General features: G+C 37.5%; 1 long non-coding RNA gene across 2 annotated transcripts; it reads left to right on the top strand.

The window, feature by feature from the left end:
- Nucleotides 1-588: 588 nt before the first annotated feature.
- LOC125696356 (uncharacterized) lies at nt 589-13,858 on the top strand. 2 transcript variants are annotated; one of them, XR_007378319.1, is made up of 4 exons: nt 589-695; nt 4,301-4,635; nt 8,787-8,892; nt 10,048-13,858. It is a non-coding gene; the product is annotated as an uncharacterized LOC125696356 (long non-coding RNA). The 2 variants fall into 2 exon arrangements; XR_007378318.1 differs by having other exon boundaries at nt 603-695; nt 4,298-4,635.
- Nucleotides 13,859-14,235: the final 377 nt, after the last annotated feature.

Genomic DNA, 14,235 nt, shown 5'->3' on the forward strand with positions numbered 1-14,235 from the left:
ACTTTTGTAAAATAATCTGTGTTGCTCACTCCCTCCCTTTTTTTTTTTTTTCCCCTAATGTTTGAAATCTTTTCATGTATTAAGCTTGATTGAACAATCAGCATTCTGACAAATCCCAGTTTCTCTCTTTTCCTTCTCATTTTATTACAGTCCATAAATAGAGACAAGCCGGGAAGGGGAGATAAGTATATATCTATAATTATAACAGTATAAAAACAACTCTTGAAATATATTAATCACTGACTAATCTTCCATACTAATTTATCCCACTTGTCTAACAGCAGCACTTTCCTGCTCTGATCTTTCCTATTCTGAGACTAAGACTTCATGATCATATTCCTGACTAGATGATGCAGCAAACTGATATTATCATTTAGACTACAACTTCCTGATTCCCATTATCAGAGAACTGTTAGCTTTGTGCTTAATCAGAAAAAATAACATCTTCATTTAGGAAGAGGAAGAGGAGAATTTTTCCTAAATGTGATAAAAATGTCAAAATGAAATTGTTTGTTAGATAATTATATTCAATGAAAAATGAGAAAGAGATGACAGATAAATGTGATTGGAGAGGAAAAGTGAAGCAGTCTTGGACACGAGTATTATCACTTTCAACACAACTAAGATCATAGAATATGTAAAATCCTTCATTCCCTATCCAGTTTTACTTCTGGCAGATGTGTGGACTTTCTCAGGTAAGTAAAATTTCGTCAGTTTCCTTCACAAGGAGATAAGAAATAAGTGTTGACTAACTGCTGCTTCTGCTGAACTTATGAGTTTAGGCAAATGAATTAAGCTTTTTAGGTGAACAATAGGTGTCAGTAGAAGATGAAAGTCTGTTATAGCAACAACTTAGTTTCTCCTTTATTTGCCGTGTTCCTTATTTTGCAATCAGGGAAACACTAATACTGTGTAGTTTCCACTTGGTAGCTTCAGAAACAAAATCAAAAACTGTGTGACCCACTTGTCTATGATGGCCTGTAAGTCAAAAGGATTTGACCCTTCTCCATTGCTTCTTGTTTTGTTGCTCATTTATGTTGGCTGTCACAGCTTTGTATTTCTTGAAATGAAATGTGAAAATGCATCCTCTACTGTTGTTGCCTTTTACTCTGTAAAGGACAAAAATAAATTAAATCTCCAGAATCTTCAGGGGGTTAGGGAGGTGGGGAGGAGGACAGCAGGTTAAGGAAGAAGACAAATGAAGGATTTTTTCAAATCTTTTCCACTAAGTAAACTCAAAACAAAACAGCAACAACAAAAACTTTGAAAAATTATCATTAAAATATTTTAAACTACCATAAAGATAATACGTTCATTTTGCTAGTATTGTGTACTGTAAATACATTAGACTACTAAAATATTGAAGGAAAATGTACTACTGTACATATTTATTTCAATGTAAAATTACCATCATTGTACTTATTTACTACCTTTCTTATGGATTATTGTTTTTTTTAATAATCAGTTTGTGCCACCATGTAAGTTACATGTTAAAGTTCATTAAACAATTCTATCTCCATGACAACAACTGGGACTATTATTCTGGTTCGTATCTTTTAGAAAAAACTATTTGAGATCAGAATTTATCATCTCTTAGTATTTTCTTCCTGAAAGAACAAGTATTACTTGTTACTTCTGAAGAAGATAAAAATGAGCTTATCAAAATATTTGCTAGTATTCAATGAGTAAAATATATTTCAGTACGTATTTTAAACAGTCAGTGGATGTTAAAATTTCATTCAGAAAAGCATGAATTTTTGACTCAGAAAAGAAAAATATCTTGGTAGACAGCTGTACAAAGTTAATAGACCAAATTATAGCCTCATTTAAGTTATTATAAATCCAAAGACACTGCTAGTAAATTTAAATTTACACTAAGCTTAATGACAGGAAAATTTGAGTAATACAGCAAGGAGAGATGCAGTTCACATGTTCAACGGAGCAGGGATATTCTGATTGTTGCAGGCTTCATGAGGAATGTGATATACATAAAAGACACAAGATCCATCAAAACAAGATCAGAAGAATGTTCACACCTCCAACTATTGAAACCATGCCACAGCCTTAAGAATTTTGAAGCATTCCCGTTCATCTGCTCTGGGTCTGGGTCGTGGAACTCCCCTCTTCTTTCATACACAATTCCAATATTACAATACCTATGCCAATATTGTCTATCAATCATAATTTAGAAAGTGCAGAGCCAGTTTATGACACTTTAAATTGAGATGTCCACCTTTTTCCACTAGCTTTATTCATATATCTTCCAGAATTCTAATGGTGGTGGACAAACTGCTAATGAGTGCTTTGAGGGAGGTCAGAATAGAGGTCACATTTCTTGCTATGCACAGTTTTCATCCATCCAAATTTTCTTAACAAAGACATCATCTATCACTCGGTTATTCCACAGCCTAAAGTGCTGACCACCCTTTGCAGACCAAGGAAAAACACTTAATATGTGTTACCTCGGGAGAATTGTCTCAAACACTTGCAGGACAATAATAGGCTAAAGGCTGAAGGTATGGTTGCAGGGGGATCCTGTGAAGACATGACAGACAAATTTCCCCTGTTCAAACAGAGTTGTTTACTGCAAAGTTTTGCCTGCAAAGTTGTTAATGGAGAACTTGTTGATAACTGAACTTGTTGACAATGAATTTGCTGATGGCAAATCTGTAAGTCTAGCAGTCCTGAAAAGGACACAGTGTGATGCCTGGCAGGACTTAAAGACTCGGGTACCTTTGAGACTTCAGAACTTCTGAATTAGAACTTGCGCAGATACCCAATCCATGGGTGAATGAGTGCTGGGAGCCAGACTGGTGATCTCTTCCTCTGTCCATCTATTTTTTTATCCTATATCTTCTCTCCCTCTCCTTCCCCCCCCCCCCCCTCTCTCTTTTCTTTTTTTTTCACTTCACAAGTGAGAGGTGACATCTTTAATATGATGTGATCAGTAAGATATACCCTCAGTATTGGAAGGTTCAGAATCTACCTCTCAGCTATATCACAGGAAGGCTATAAGCCAGGAAAGGTACAAAGGGCACTAACACTCCAACTGGGAAGAACAAGCAGGAAGAGTTTGGAAGGAACCTCTCAGCTATATGTCAGAAACATTTGAGAAAAGAATGAGCATTGGGCCATAGCCACCTGTGAAATGCCAGTAACTGAATTCTTCAAGGTTATTGAGAAGTAGAAAAAGTATAATGCATGTCGTTTTCCACAAGGAGTGACTTGGGCTCAGAAAAACTGGCATGATCCCAATGCTGTAACAGAAAGAATTACAACTCTTGCTATGGAGAAGATAATATGTCTGGAATAGGAAAAATAGTGTGTGTTGCATTAAGTGTGGTGCTGATGGCAGCTAAAAATATTGGTATTTCAACAGAAAAGTAGATGAAGAAATAAACAGATCCCTACAGGAGTTAGTGAAAGTGTTACAAGATCAACTAAATGCAGAATGTAAGACAAATGAGAGTCTTCAGGTGGCTTTTCCTGATGTATTGCATTGGGAAAAAATCTGCAGTTTAATATAATATAAAGAGAATAAGAGATATTTCCTTTACCGAGTCTCAGGAAGCCAACTAGGATTTTTGAGTTTGGTTAAATCAACTGATAAACAGACCTGATTAAGGAATTAGAAATGAGTCAAGAGATACTGAGAATGAGGAATTGTTGATGAGACCATTGATCGGAACAAAGACCACTGATGATGGCCAAAGCAGAGGGGCCTCACAGATTGTTACACAAATAGTGCTGTACACAGCAGCTGAGAGAGCAAAAATCCAGTATAACATGTTAGCTCAAGATATTGAAATGGAATAGGTACGGAGAGTATATCTGATCAACTGAGAAAGTTTTCTTTTCAGAAGATGAGGCCAGGCATATCTGGGGGCCTGAATTTTTCTTAACTACAAATGATAAAGGATGTGCCTGTTTCTTACTGTGTTACATTTTGGTCTTAAGACCTTAACCCCTTGAAAAAGGGAGACACATTTGTAAGAGATTATTCTTTTACATCATTGTCTCAAAGCCTGACGGGGACATAATGGATAAGTACAAACAAGTCCAGGGCAAGAGTTGTGAAATCCTTTGAGGGACAGAGATGGACAAGGCTAGGGGCAATGAGATAAGTTGCAGCATAATGGCTGTGAAGAGGTCTTTTGTGTGGGCTTATCTCGAGGAACATGGCCATCTCAGGTTGTGCTGCACATGACTCTTAACCAAGCACCCAGGAATGCCACTATGGCAGAAGAAGAAGGATAAAAATGGGACCTATAACCATGCGGTTAATGTTTTCTGGCAGCAGATACCTCATGAAGAAGAAGAGGTTTCTGACATGAGAAGCCTCTCGACCTGCCTCTCTCCCTCCTGGACTTGCTCTGCGCTCTACTACGATGCTGAAAAAGAACAGAGGTGTCTGCCATCAGATTCCTCACTACAGAATTCCTGCATGCTGACCATCTCTCCTGGGCCTGCTACCTGACTCCTGCTGCTTCCTCCTGGATTGGCTCTGCGACTGCCTCCTGCTACCTGCTTGCTGCCCAAGACCAGCCATGCTGCTGCTGCTCTCCCCACCCCCCCGCTGCTTTAGCCTCGGACCTTCGAAACGTTGTGCAACGGGACAGCTGCTGGATCCTGGTGGTGACTATCCCCTCTTTATGTGATTCTTGCTTCTTTCCTCTCTTTTCTATCGCCCTCTTTCCCTTCCCGTTCTCCCTGATTAGGATTTATAGTAAACGGTTGGACCAACATTTGAACCGTTGTTTCTTAATCTCACGCCTGGTATATATATACTAAAAGAACCTAATCTCCTTCCTATAAATTGGAGAGAGACATCATTGTGCATTGAGAGCCCAACTGTAAATCATTTGGCAAAAAGTTTACGAAAGGGTGCTTGTCTCCAATTGATGTAGATATTTAACCTGGCAACAGCACTCTTATGTTAGTAGCCAGCCCCAGTAGAGTGACCCCCCCGATTCAGTGTCTTCCAGACATTTCGAAGTTATATGTAGTTCAGTTGTAAGACCATTTGAGAGAGGCACTGTCCCTATGATCCAGGCAAGGGAGACAGGGAAATTAAAAAAAAAGCCTATGGCCGAGGGAGAAATTGCCCAGGAATTAATAAACTGCGGCAGAAGGATGGGAATCATAGGCAGTAATATTAAATCTAAGCCTGCCATTAGGAGAACGAAACAGCAAGGAAACAATCCTCCTCCCCACTCCCTGGTGGCAAGGACAACTATATCATGGGCAAAAGGAACTGAGAAAGTGCTATCTTGAGATTTGATTAACAGCTCATCTACAGCAGCGTTAGAAAATCTTATCCAAGGGTGTCAGGATAAACAGAAAGTGCCCTCTAGGAATGAGCAGCCTCCTTGGGAAAATAGAAAGGTGGAGCTCTGACTGACATTTTGAATCATCTATGATGGTCCAATTGCAACCAAGCTACTCTATCTTACCGTATTACAAGAAAACCAGTTGATGCAGTAGCCAAGAATTATCATATGCTGAATTAGTGTTTGTAACAACCACATTACTCTTTTAAATTTTGTGTAAACCCAGATTATGACAATATGAACTTTCAGAATTTATGGTTTAGGCTCATTATCTTTAAATCTATAACACTGGCAACTCATTTGGGAACATACATTATCCCACATTAACACCTTGCTATGGCTAGTTCAGTGACCAGCTGTTTTATCTGCCTTTTGTTTGTCTGGTGAATGTTCAGTTGACGATGTACTAGTGACATGTTTTCAAGGACTGCTTATTCCATTCTCCCTTCTACAAAATTATACTATATTAGAAATGTTGACATTAATTCATCTAACAGCGAATTTGCAAATCTAGTCACACCTTCCTCCCTTCACAGGAGAGACACGACTCTATCCATCTACCTAATTTTTAGTTGTTTAACTAGTTTCTTTTTATGATGTATTTCTCTCAACATATCTCACAGTAGTGACAATGGATTGAAAAATAAACTTCTTTACTTTGAGAGTAACAGAGCACTGAAACAAATAGCCCAGAGATGTGGAGTCTCCATCTCTGGAAATATCCAAAACCTGCCTGCATGCTTTATGAAACCTACTGCAGGGAATCTGCTTTAGCAGGAGGTTAGACTAGTTGAACTGCATAGGTTCCTTCCAAACCCTATGATTCTGAGATTCTGTGATTCCTGTACTTCATATCTCATGATACTAAATACACTGAATACACTGAACATATATTATTTTTTTAAAAAGGTCCTGGGGTTTCTGTTTTAAACACTTTCTTCACAGAAAATAGAAAGCATGAAAATAAAGATAACCTGTGCAACAGTTGTATGACACATCCATATTCACAGCCAAACTCTGTGAATATTCCTTAGAATAAAAGAGAGGGAGCCAGCAATGCAAAAACCCCATTTAAATTGTAAGAAGACTGATTTTTTTCACGCGGATTTTATTAATTTTTTATAAAGTTCTTTGTCCATTCAACAGGCACAGAATAAAAACTCATCAATCCTTTTTCTGTTCTTTTCTGTCAGGTAAGTTCAACAGACTCATTTTCAAATGGAGCAGGTGGGTGTACATACACTGAGTAAACAATGCATTCTTGGCAAAGTTGTGCATTGCCATTATCTCTTCTAGACACCAGACAGAGGGGGAAACCAACTCCTGCTTCTCTTAGTGCCAGACACCTGTTCATTTTTCTTCCATTGCATCTGCTTCACCTTCTGTTGCTCTGTCAATTGGCTTTGGGCTGTGGCATAATTCTCTTCAGTGTGAAGCATTCCTAAGAGTGAGGATTTTATGTGTGTTCCAAGCCTTCTCTAGATTTTGGATGAAATGTTTCCATGTCATAAGAATGATCTTCAAGTAAGAACACCATAAGATGCCCAGGGAAAAATTCTTGCTAACTTTTTAAGAACAGTGCAGTCATAGTGCAGTCAAAAAATGAAACCCTAAGCCATATAAAGGACCGAAATTGCTGAATCTAAAAAAAAAGAAAAGAAAAAGCTCAGCTTTCTTGAGATGTTTGGATCTCCTCATGGTGAAGAGATCCTAATTGGCAGGGAAGACCCCAAGTCTTAACTGCAGTAATCAATCAGCCTTGTTACTTGCTTGTTAATGCAGCACATATTAATCATAGAACTACAGGTTGAAAGGGATGATAAAAATCATGTAGTTCCAGCCTACTTCTATGAGCAGGGATACTAAAATATCAGCAATAGTGTCAGCAAGTTCTGAGGTTTTGAATTGCTATGTATTACCTTCAATAAAGCAGGTATATGTAGGTCACTCCAAAAGTAATGCCTCCTATTGATATTTCCATAGAAACTACAACTGATACAAAGAGCACAATAACATCATTTGATAGAGCAAATTCTCAGCTACAGAACAATATTTTTCAACATAGTCACCACCACCATGATCAGCTTTGCATCGTCACTAGTGATGAACAAGAGCCTGTATGTAAAAATCCGCACCAGTGGAAGTGACCCACTGTCACTATCCCCACTACTGAAACACACCTAACTGTGCTCACAACCACTGTTCGGTCTCCATAACTGTTCAGCAAGCATCAGTAAATGTCAGTAGGTGCCATTTTTCCACACGGAATAATTCAGTTCCACAACTTAGCTTCATACACAGTTCCATGTCAGATGCCATTTTGTCAGACTGCCCGTCTGCTGCCATCTGTCACCAGCAACAAAATATAACAGAATACTGGTGGGCCTCTATGGTCATACCACCAACATCTGTCTCTGATGTCATGGGACACTAAAATCAATTAGGTGGCACACTTTTCGGAAAAGCCCTCCTTTGTATTTTATCAGCCCATTGGCAGAATCCTTGATCTTAGCTTACTTATGACAATCCAAAATCTTAAATTTTGAACAGATGGTGACAACTTGTTGAAGATATGGTGGTTCTGGTAAAAGGAATGTTAATATTTCAGTTTTCTTATTTACAAAAATATAGCTTTACACTTAAGTTCTTAAGAAAATCATCCCTTCAATTTGGCATTTATGTATGCTCCTAAAGTGTTGCTTAAGTGGTTCAAAGAGAATTAATTAAACATGAGATCAAGTGTTCTACTTCATGTTTGCTGATATTTCTTAATTTCTCCTGAGCTACACTAGAGATTTAATAAGATCGATTTTTATTTTTTAACAACTGGTAAAATAAGTGATACATTTTCTACCCACAAGTAATACACAATTGCTTCACAGTCTTAAGTAAAAAGAACAAATAAATTTCATATAAAACAAAGATTGACATTTGTGAGATGTCTATTATGAACAAGAATTAAAAACATCTGGTAAGTCATAAGGGTACTAGAAAAAAGAGTAGAAAGCTGGGGATAGATTTGTCTGTTCTCACTCTAACCATGTTTTATGTTTGCCTGCAAGCAATTTAGTGAGTTCAGTAAAATGGCTTGTAAAAAAAGGTTATGCTTGTTTAATAAGAACATCAAAAATAAGTCTGTCTACTTACTCCCCTTTTGCAATAGTCCTTGATTTTCTTTCTATGAAAGCTTTCATATTTGATGTGCTTTAAGCCATTTTAAAACAGTTGTTAACAAATGATTGCATCAACTCTCTGGAGGAAAAAAAATCATGCAATTTATACTTGACAAAATGGAAATTTTTATCATGTTTGTGTTTTTCCACTGCAATGAAAGACTCTTTTAAAAGGGATCTAATTTTAGTTCTCCTTTCTCGTGTGTTCTTGTGGATGTACAGCTGTTAGACTGATAACTCTTGTTTTTTTAAACTGGCTGTTGTTTGATGTTTTCCTTTTCAGAAAAAAGAAATCTTCCAGATAATACGCCTAAGTATTCTGAAGCCCTCCACTGGGGGAAAAGAAAAAGCAATCCTGTGCAGACTAACTAGACTCACTCTGTCTTATGGTATGTGGACCCCAGATGCTGCTGCATCTGCAAGTGCTCACTCTTGTTAGCAGAAGCCACTGCAGCATCAATTGAAGATGACATTGACCATCATAATAAAAGACACAAGATTCATTGCTTTCTTTCCCTCCATCCCTCTGCTTTTTTTTCTGTTTGTTCAAAATATGTCTACTCCATAGCCTAGGCAGTCAGGTGGAGGGAAGAGCTTCCTGCTGGTTTCGAGGTCCCAGATACAACACCCACAGTAGCTAGACAAAGACTGGGGTATGAAGCAGTAGAATAATAACACAATTTTTGTTCTTGGATTTGAACAAGGGAGAGGCCAAAAGATGAGTGCTGTGTCAGTGGAAGTAGCTTTTGGAGCCTATTCTTATGACAGCTTATGGATGTGATAGAAAGCACAATGAGCAAGAGATGAGCAGGGCAGTCTTTTAAGGCATACATTCATACTCTGAGCTAGAACACCAACACAGATGTAACTGGAAACTATACAAGCATTGTTAGCATGGAATGAAGCCCAGGTAACAGCCTTTACAATCAGCAGGCATTATTAGCACAGATTCTGGCTCAACACTATGCTAATCACATCTACCTGGCTTCTGGCCAGCAAAAAGTGCAAGCAGAGGTCACTTGCCTCTGCTTAAGATGTACCGTATAAGCATAACATAAATATGCATTTGTCCTTCCTATGGTACAATTATGTTTATTGCATTATTGACTAAAAAATTTTGCAAGAGTTTAGTGTCGTCTGGAGGATGATGGTCCAATTTTAAATCAGCTGTAGGTTTAAATGTATTTGTTTTTCTGCAATAAAATGAAAGTTGTTTAAACATCTGCTTTGAGTTTGAGAACAGGAGGTAAAATATTTTAATGTGACAGATTGAGTTAAATCAAGAATATGAATGTCAAAGGTCCCCACTCTCTGTATAGAGAGCCATCTTGCCAATTAGTCAATGATGTTACTTGGACTTGATTCTTCTACATTTCTTATGCAAAACAGACAGTATTTTCTAGGGTTTGCCATTTTTCTCCCTCTACACTGCAAAACTTTATCCAAGTGTTCCAAGTGTTTTTTATTATTATTATTTTAATTTTTTTTTAACCTTAAATAGAAATAAAAACCTTAGTAGAATTAATGAAAGCTATTCTCTGCAGTCCTAAGCACATACACAGGTTGGGCAAAGAATGACTTGTGAGCATTCCTGAGGAGAAGGATTTGGGGGTGTCAACTGATGAAATATTCAACATGATCCAGCAATGTGCACTTGCAGTCAAGAAGACCAACCATACCCTGGATGTGATCACCCTGAGGTGTATCTGCTCGTCTACTTTGCTCTCATGAGACTTCACCTGGAGTACTGTGTCCAGTTCTAAGGCCCCCAATGCAGGAAGGACATTGAGCTGTTGGAGTGGGTCCAGAGGAGGGCCATGAAGATGATCAGACAGCTGGAGCACCTCCCCCATGAGAATAGGCTGGGAGAGATGGGTGTCTTCAGCCTGGCAAAGAGAAAGCCCTGAGGAGAACTTATAGAAGCCTTCCAGTACCTGAATGGAGCCTACAGGAGATCTGGAGAGAGACTTTTCATAAGGGCATATAGAGACAGACAAGGGGGGAATATTTTTAAATTGGAAGAAGGTAGTTTGAGACTAGATACAGGAAGAAAATATTTACTATGAGGGTGGTGAGACACTGAAACAGGTTGCCCAGGGTGTGGATGTCCCCACCCTGGAAGCATTCAGCGACAGGCTGCATGGGGCTTTGAGCAACCTAGATGGTCTAGATGGAGGTGTCCCTGCCTATAGCAGGGAGTTGAAACTAGGTGATCTTAAATGTCCTTTCCAACTGAAGCTGTTCTATGATTCTATGAAATTCATTTGGCTTAAACTGTCCCAATCAGTTTTAAAATAATTCATCTTTAATAGGCAACATACTGTTTTAATGCACTGCCCAAAACCATCTCCAAAATGCTGAAAACTGTACTGCCTCTAGCTTCATTAACTGAGAACATATGTTAGCAGCCAATTTTTTAGTAGCTCCCTTGAGTAGTTCTGCAAGTCAGATTTCACTGATAATTGCTTTAATAAAAAGTGTTTTAACATAAAGTGCTTGATTTCACAGGTTGCCTACTTTTTTTTTTCTGCGTTCAGCTTTATGTAGGCAAATATGTATTCAGACACTCTGTACATTAATGGGACTGCCCTTCTGGTTAAACACTAGCTTAAGTGCTTTACTGGGCCAAGGTCTAAAATCTATGTATACTGGTAAAAGATTTTGAACATGTTAAAATTCTGCACATGAGTAAAAGAATACTACCTGCACTTTCAGAAAATGACTACCTTATTGAGCTAGCAATTACCTACATAATATGCACACCCCAAAATGGCACAGGAGCTGAAATGCTGTTGAGAACACTAAACTTGGTCTTCAGATTGAGAAACTAATATTTTCCTGTGCTTATTACAATTCCATAGGTAAGGATAATCGATGGGAGCTGAACATAATAGAGGCATAAAATGCAGATCATGTCTATCAATTTTCTTGGCTTAAAGATGTGCCTATAGTCTACATTTCAATGCTTACATGATTTTTCACTCTCTGTATATTCGTCATATGCTAATACAGCAGTCTTCTATCTATAAAAACTTAAATGCACTCTGAACTAAGATCCTGACATGCCACCAATGTGGGAATTATCTGTTGCCAAACAATGATCACCTGTGTCTCGCTGAGTTCTTGCTAGATAAATTATGAGAAGGCAAGTAGTGGATTTTAAGTGACTGTGGCTGTTTACTTGATGAATAAATAAGATCTTAATCTTTCTGCCTGTTAATATACTTTAAAAAAAAATGTAATATCTAATCTAATATTCAAATGTGACTATAATTTTTTTCTAGGAGCTAGGAAAGAGCCTTAAAATTAAGATGAAGGTTCTCTGCCAGATGGCACTGTTTTGGAAGAATGAACAAAATCAGGCTATGTCCTTTTTCTATATCATGGCCTTTGAAGGAGCGGATGGCTTTCCTAACATAGCCTGCAGTTGACAGATAGAAGAAAATAGTTTCAATTTCTAAACCCTTCATGCAGCAGATAAATTGTAGAATGCTAAACATTCCTAAGACAGCACAGAAAGATGTCTCAAGATCCTTACTGAGGTGGGACATGATAATCCCTATTCACTGAGCCTGAGATAAAGAAGTGATCATAGGAGAAAGAATCTTACCAGGAAAGAGGAATTAGGGTAGTTGCTAAGTTGCTGGAATATATACTCTGCCTTTTGTGATTCAATATACTTACTGCAGGAATTTTATTGCCATTTGATGAAACAAACGTGAGCTAGTATTCTGTTCTCTCTCATCTCATCAGTTGCTCAACAGAGAAACACATCACCATTTACAATTCACAAACCAAATGCATAAGATACAGAGCTTGATAAAACAAAATCTTCCTTCTTGTTACAAATGAAATAATATTTTACAAACCTACTTCCTTCTGAAGTATTTTAAAGCTACAGTTACTAACATGACTGGTCTTGTTCCAGAAGAAAGCCTTCTGTTAATTGCTAAAGCTTTATTATCATAGTTTAAAGCTCATTTATATTATTGCTTTCTTGTTTTTTTTTCCCTCTTATTCACAGACTGCTGCCTTTTCCCCTTTTCTACTCTTTTCTTCTCACAGTGTATTCTCTCCCATCAAAAGATGGCTAAATAACCTGTTCCATGCCAAGTAACCCCTTTGGCAAGAATATTGTTGGCCCATAATTTGTTTAAAAGTGGTGGATTGCTGAGATCCTTTCAAGAAAGCTGCATGAAAATCTCCACAAATGACTCTATGCCATTAGCAGCAAGAGCCCTAACGGAGTCATTGTAGTGACTGAACGTATATTATAGATCTCTCTCTGTAATTTAATTCTGAAACTGGGAATCTTAGGTAGCATATGAAGAGCTGAAAATTGCCTCACCACCCCCGTGTCTCTCACTCACACTCAGAGATAGAATGAAATCAATGGGAGAAATGTCTTTGCAGTAGTGAATACACATGTACGTTGGCATTTACAAAAACTTGAGCCCTCTGTGGGATGTAGAACTTGGCTTAGAGGAAATTAGAACAATCTGACATGGGTGCAGACTCCCATCCTTCAGTACAGGTCATGATTGACAGGGCCCTTGTAAATAGAGGATTCAAGAGAGAGGAGCCTTTTAAAATTACGTGTAAGATGACTGAAATGACATTCAAAATGTCAATTTAAGCAAGAATGCATTTTCTGAATTATTCTCATCACTGTGTGCCTTTACATCTCTGATGCATTTCCAGGACATTCATTATAAACCTGATCCTGTAGATCATTTAAGGAAATCTGCAGAAATTGAGTATTTATATATATAATGGATTTGCATACATAAATACAGTCTTCCTACAAAGTACTGCACTGCACAACAAATTTAAATGAATGTTGGATTGAATAATTGTAGAATACTTCATATGTAAATGTTACTGCCATTTAAAGCTAACTGCACAACAGGACAAAAGAGAAAATGTTATTTCACATACGTATACGAAATTAATCTGCAGAAGTTTCCAGTGTTGAAAATGTAAGCTTCCTAAAATATGAAATAATAACATAAACAAATTAAATATATAATAATAAATGGAGTTAATTATGACAAAGATGTCAGGTATTCAGTGTGAGAAATACCTAACTACTATATATGGAATCCTCTGAGCTGACATTTTTTGTTTGTTTGTCTGTGTTAATTATTGCTAGAGCTGAGAAAACCAATTTTGATTTGTAGTAGAGGTCAGTTACCTAATTCTTAACAACAACAACAAAAAAAACCCTGTATTTACATTTGCATAGTACACAATGAAACAACATACAACATATATGTTACAATTTTCATAGCAGTGAAAATGCTTCAAAAGGTAATTTTTCAGCTACATCTGTAGGGATTTAGAATTCTAATGTACCTCACAAAGCATGTTTTTCTTCACTTGTCCCCACTGGACAAGCATTTCCCTAGAGGATGCAGCTCCATAGCTACATGGATGCTAACGATTTTGTTTGGAATAAATTACATATTAGTAGGATTATTTTTAAAGGAATCAAAGAATTCTACAGTGATCCTTGATAGTTGTTCTATGCTTTGATCCTTGATAGTTGCTGGAAGAATATTTTTAAACTAAAATTCTTGTTTCATGCTGGAAACTTATAGCTGAGGAAGCTATGGTCTTCAATACAGCAAGACTAAGAAGAATCCCAATAGAGTTAATTTTTCATTTTTTCCCCTAGCAAAATTCATATAGCTGTTAGTTTTGAGTGCCCCAGAAGATGTGAGGCACTTCAG

This window comes from Lagopus muta, chromosome 7, assembly GCF_023343835.1.
Source record: "Lagopus muta isolate bLagMut1 chromosome 7, bLagMut1 primary, whole genome shotgun sequence".
Classification (NCBI taxonomy): domain Eukaryota; kingdom Metazoa; phylum Chordata; class Aves; order Galliformes; family Phasianidae; genus Lagopus; species Lagopus muta.